At 40.5% G+C, this 6262-nt stretch overlaps 1 long non-coding RNA gene across 1 annotated transcript; it reads right to left on the minus strand.

The window, feature by feature from the left end:
• Positions 1-4341: 4341 nt before the first annotated feature.
• LOC136012639 (uncharacterized) lies at positions 4342-5709 on the minus strand. The gene is made up of 3 exons (XR_010611867.1): positions 5050-5709; positions 4515-4724; positions 4342-4435 (listed from the first exon to the last, which is right to left on the minus strand). It is a non-coding gene; the product is annotated as an uncharacterized LOC136012639 (long non-coding RNA).
• Positions 5710-6262: the final 553 nt, after the last annotated feature.

The raw sequence follows: 6262 nt of genomic DNA on the forward strand, positions 1-6262 counted from the left end.
AGAACTCTTATAAGCAGGTTTTCAGAACACTCAGGCACCTGAGATGATAGCTGCAGCACATATGTCCATCTCTGACCTGCTTGTCCTTTCTCTGCAGTCTTTCCAGGACAAGATTCCTCTGACCACATGAAACAGCTGCTTCACTCCCACTACAGAAGTCTTTACTTTCCATTGCTGCCTGCAAAGAGAGCTGATGGTGATGGTTAAACACCATGCATGTGTAGTATAAACAGCTGTATTTGATTAGATAAATCCCATGCCTTATGACCTTTAGGTTTATTCTTTTAGATTTGTCTTCAAACATTGTCTAAGGGCCAGGGAGTGCAAATGTCACCAACCCAACAAAACACAGGGAAGGCAGAGTAATTCTGAAACAGCCCTATATAAATAATTACCTCAGCCACACTTGCTTCTGGTTAGGAGTAGTATGACACATGACAAATTCTTCCCTGGTTCCTCTGTGCTAGCAAATTTGGCTTGCACTTAGATATCTCTGTTTCTACATCAAAAAATAATAATGATCTGTTTTTTCCTTAAGCAGGATTATGCAAACGAATGTTCACAGTCATGTGTAGCATGGGCCCGAGAAGCCAAGTATTTAGCACCCTCATCCTGTGACCTTCAGTGAAAATGAAAACGCTCAGCTCCTTGCAACAGATGCCAAGCAACTCAGCAATGCCCACAGCACTTTTATTGCATTATTACATTAAATCCAGAGTAGGGTTTAGTAAAAAATTTAATTTTGTTAAGAAATGTTTAAGCTGCAAGTGGGGTTTTATTTTTAAAATAAAAATATCGATGATTCAAGGATACAAAAAGGTATAAGGCACAATGCTCGTGTCTTAGCAAAGGGAACAAGAACAGATGATGATAAATATGCCATAGACTGTTAGAGGAGCATGCCAACAGTGCAGTGTGTTGCTGCACAGGAAGCCTAAGTTCAGAAGCAACAAGAGCTTGTTGAAACTGTTCAGCTGAAATGGTGTTTCACAGAAAACTGCTTTTTGACAAAACAGACCTTCTCTGGTGGGGGGAGAGGAGAAGAAAAAAGAAAACACTTTTCATCCTTTCATTTTAGATTTGAAATACATCAGGAATGAAAAACTGCTCTCTAAAGAGAAAAGAAACAAGTTTTGATGGGTTGCCAAAAATCACAGGGATGGGGGAGTGTTGCATTTATTTGTTTCCTGCTTGAAGGCTTTTCTTGTCAGCGATGATACAGAAATCCAAAATGTTATCATGTTTCACCTTTCTTTCTTTTCTTGGCAAGTTTCTGCCCTGATAGAGTGCTTTCATCACGCTGTTTCAACAGGAAGAGGTTAATTTCCAAATAGCTCTAGCAACATTCACAGGGCTTCCTCTTTTCTCTCGTTACTGGATACCACAGTACTACATAACACTTACAGCAGTAACAGCACCAAAGGAAAAATGCTGTGTATTGTTTTTCTTGAAACTACTTGCAATCATGGACAATTCCACAAGGAATTACAAACAAAGCAGTCTTTAATTAGCTACATTTGAAATATACCCTGCTCTCATGAGCTCCCCTCAGCATAAAAAAGACAAAAAAAGCCCCAGAACTGCATCTTCATGTTACTTTGTAAGCCTTTCTAAAGGAATGGTGCAGCTCCGGCTTTTCTGTATACATCATATTTTCTAGGTCTTACACTGCATTCTGCTATTCCCAATTCCTTCAGTGCAGTGGCAGCTTGCAGCACCTTTATAAAGGCTGGTAAGGATGAACTTAGCTCCCTGAAACCGCTTCCTGGGCTGGCTGGACCTTAGCTGCCTCTGAATGCAGAACAAGAGGCAATGCGCTCACACAACACACATAAGGTCAGCCATAGAATTGAGTCCCTGTGGTTTTTGCATGGGGGTTGCCAAGAACACAGGCATCTCAGTTCAAGCCTTTGAAGAAATCCCCAGAATCAAGGGGAGTGGATGGCTGAACACATCCCTACCCTGCTGCCATCCCATCCATGGGTCTCTGACTCCTGGGCCAGCTTTGGCAAGGGGGGGGCTGCTGTCTACTGACTATTTCACTGCTCATGATGCTCAGCCTGCTCCCCTGCGTGTCAGAGAAAGCCTGCTGCTTGGATAGAGATAATAACTGAGCATCAGTTGTAAAAACATGAGAAATGTGTTACTAACTATAGGTAAATAGCTATAACAATGGAGATCATGTCTGTGCATCACTGGGAGAGGGGGTATGCATGAATGTGTGTGCATGTTTTTTCCTGCGTTTTTTATTTCAAACCTGTTGTCTAAGAGTGCGTTTAATTGTATTGTAGCAGCTATCCTGCCTCCTGTGGAAGCAACAAAGACATATTCAGATGAAAAGGCAGTTTTTTCTGGAAAATATAATCCTGATTTCCTAATCTTTACAATGTGAAAAATGTTAAGCACTTAATGGCTTAAGTGCAGTGACAGAAAATAGATATGTACATAAAACAGGGGCCGTGCAACTAGACAATGTATCTAGTTAATACTCAAACCAAATCAGCAAAAGCAAGATACAAGAAAAGCATTCTGACCTTCTGCATTCCCAGAATTGTCATACTGCACCTGTAAGAAGATACTGCACCTTTTTTCCCCAGTGAGCAACAGTGTTCATTGTCTTAGAATTAAGAAAAAGCAGAGTCAATAAGAAAATGTTTCCTTTTTTTTTATCAGATAACTATGTTTTTGCAAAACCAAGAAAAATAACTTTTTCTGTTGAAGAAGTTGTAGAATGATTTGCGAGCATTTCCTCAAAGACAATTTAAAAAAAAATTAAAAATCAATCTGTTTGGAGGCTATGATTAAATTACTGTTTCCAGGTGCAGCATTTTCAAGGTTAAAATTAAAAATGCCATTTGGAGCCCCAGCCATTACAGAGATATGATCCCATTATTGTAGCTTGCCTGCCCCACTCAGGGCTCTTAATCACCAGTATGTAGATATCCCGCAGAACGTAAAATGATAAGAAGCATCATTCCTCATTTCATAAGGAGAAAGGCTGCCAGTTTGAAGTTAGTTCCCTGCTGTTCCAGGATGAGTCACTTGAACCTCTGCAGTATCCTTTTAACTGGGCCTAGGGCTTCCTTGCAATCCTTACACCAAGCAAGTATCCTTCCTTTGATCTGTTAAGCCTATGGGCTCTAAGATTGCTCTCATACTTAGGATACTTCCCCCGTGGTTGAGGAATGCTGGGCAGCAACAGCTACTCTATTATTCCTAAGAGAAGTGGCTTCCATGGAAGACTTTTCCAATATAATAGGATTATGGGAATGTTTTTTGTTGTCTTTTTGTGATTCTATCAGGCTTTAAGTAGAGATACAGCTAAAAATCAACTGAGCCTTTTACCTGGGAATGTAGAGGTCTGAATTCTCATAAATATGCTTACTGCATATTTAAAAGATAGCTTTAAAGAACTGAGTCAACAAAATCTGTCTCCAGCGTGCTTATTATGATGGGGATGATTTAAAAAAAAAAAAAAAAATCGGTTGAGCAATAACCTGAGGACTGGAAAACGTATTGTATAGAAATGAATAGGTCTGTTTAGACAAGTAGATACAAGGTGCATTTGCAGCGATTTCCTCCTATTTGGGCCCAGGAAGGTTTTCTTTCCACAAAGAGGCATATATTCTTTTATTCTCTGTTTCATTCAAGTAGTTATGAACCCAACTTGTCCTTAGTACTGTGTGACAGCCTGCTGAGGAAATGGCCTCAAAATAATGAGGGATGGGATTCAGCGGAATATTGTTCATATTTATACTGCCATACAGATCTACACAAAGGCTCCGCAATAGCAGCAGCGTTCTGCAGATCTACTGATTTTCTTCTATATAGACCCTGCAGAGGCACAATAACAAGAGAAAAATAATAAAGAAGCCATTTAAAGATTTGTGACCATGCTTGGTGTGAATGTTTCTTTAAATGAGGTAGACCATGAGAACATAATGTGTCCATACGGTGCTGCATTTCGTCCACTCAGAGAAAAATATTTCATGAAGAGAGTATTTCACAACTATTAAAATATTCCTACTTCCTCTGCCACCAGCTTCAGCTAAGAATAGCAAGAAAGGTTAAAGATTTAATGGATGTTGAGATTGAACTTGTTGTCCTTTTCAGACCCTCCTGAACAGAGCCGAGGGCTACCGCTCGTGCTGTGTATTGGTACTGTTTAAATGAGATTCCTATATTTTGCCTGACTTCAAGATAGACAAAGGCTTTGATTCCCAAAGACTTTGCACCCCTAAATATGAAAACATTGTGTTATTTTCTTGGTTTCAGTAGCAAAATATATACCCTGATTTATTCCCCTCTGCAGCCTGGGGAATCCAATTTTTAAAAGCTGCATTTCCAGATTTTGCAGAACAGGGAAAAACTCTCAGGAATAACACTGGTCTGAATGTAGGTGCTCTTCCATCTCCCACCAAGGCACGAGATTCACCTGGAATGCGAAATTTTCAAATTTCAAAAAAAAATAAAAATTTAACATCAGCATATTCAGGGCTCTGGAATATTCTGACCTGAAACTTATAAGCTGGATATCACCCATTGAGTTCTGGCTCCACAGGACTCAACAGATGTCTGTCACATTATCTGATGCCACTTCCACAGAATAAGGAGTATAGCCCCCCCTTGAGCCCCGTTTCTCAAGGCAGGCTTTGCTGGACTTTCAAATTTGTGGCAACTCAATCTGGAGCAAATCCCAAAAGCAGAAACCTTCCTGTAATTGTCTGAAATTCATCAAAGAAGAGATGCATCTGTAAAGCACTTAGATTTTACAAATTGGCATTTTTCAACAAAGGCATGCTTTGTCAGGAAATTCCCTGCCAGCTCTAATCAGGAATGCATCTGGGAACCAAACGTTTTGTCAGATCTATGAATAAGATGGATTTAGCCAAGGAACGAAAAGGACATGACACTCTGATAAGCGATCCAGAAGATCAAAGGACATGGCAAATCAGAAGAGGATGAAATCAACCAGAAAAATTCTCTATTTGCAATTAAACGAACTCAACATCACATCTGACAGGACTTTCTACAAAGCACAGTACTTACCAGTGATAAATACAGTTCTGGACGAAAGGGGCAGTAGTACTGGGAGCAGTGGAGACCTATGCAACCATAATCGCAGCATGCAATTTGGCGTATACCTTATGAGGGCCAGAGGTAGGGATTGTAATCCCTTCTTTTCCACTACCAATTCAGTGCTCAGTTACTAATGTGTGAGAACATTTACCCTCAGTAAATTTCAGTTTGCTTGCAAATACAGTTTCAAAGCCAAACCAAACAAACAAACAGGACCCTATGAGTTCTGGGAAGCAACCACAGTTAGGCTGGACATTAAATGTAATTTCTCAGAAATAGTGTTGTCTACATTAAGTCTCTAGAAAAACCAAAGAATAAAAACCTGAGGTCCCCAGGGTATTATTTACAGGAAAGCACAGTGTCAACAGTCGATAGTTCAATTATTCTTCCTAGCAAGAGGATTTAGATCTATATCCCCTATTTTTCCAGCCACTAAATGCTTGGTGCTTCTCCCATAAGACTGAAGATGTGGTTTCAAACCCCTGCAAGCACAGAAGGAACTAAATTTGGTTATGCAACTGCCTGGCTAGGTGACTTGCTGGGTGACTGCCCTGCTAGCCAAGCTACCATACAGCTGGGTGGATTTTGGCCCTTATTGCTGCAGTGGCACCCCAGCCCTAAGGCTTCAACCACCTTCTCAATAAGGCTCAAAAAGAACCATCTTCCCCAGCACTCCCCTTGCTTGCCCCTTGCTTGATGGTGTGCCATCATCTCTGTGCTACCTGCTTTTGTCCAGTGTCACCCAGCTCCACCTCCCTGAAGCCCAAACCACCTCCAAGCAGCTGTTTCCAATAGTTTCTCTATTTGGGCATTTCCACCCAGATGTTTTTTATTTGCCAGAAAACACCTGCCTCAAATCAATGACCCTGCTGAAAATCCACAGGCTGGAGAATACATGTCTGAAATTCTCCCCATCCCACTGGTGGTGCAAGACCCGGATTACACCAGTCACACATTAAGGCTAATAGCTTGGCAGGAGAGACACAAATAAACTTTCGTTTCAAAAGAAAATAGCCCTTGCTTAAAACACACATTTAAATGTTTTCCCACATGGAACATCCAATGCACCAGCATTGCTGACTCATCTGCAAATTAAAAATGGTTTCTTACCAACAGGAATTATGTAAAAGTGGCATTTTCTATTTAAATTGAGCATTCAACCAGTTATCAATTGTTATGAAGA

Source organism: Lathamus discolor, chromosome 4 (genome assembly GCF_037157495.1).
Source record: "Lathamus discolor isolate bLatDis1 chromosome 4, bLatDis1.hap1, whole genome shotgun sequence".
NCBI classification, from domain to species: Eukaryota; Metazoa; Chordata; class Aves; order Psittaciformes; family Psittacidae; genus Lathamus; species Lathamus discolor.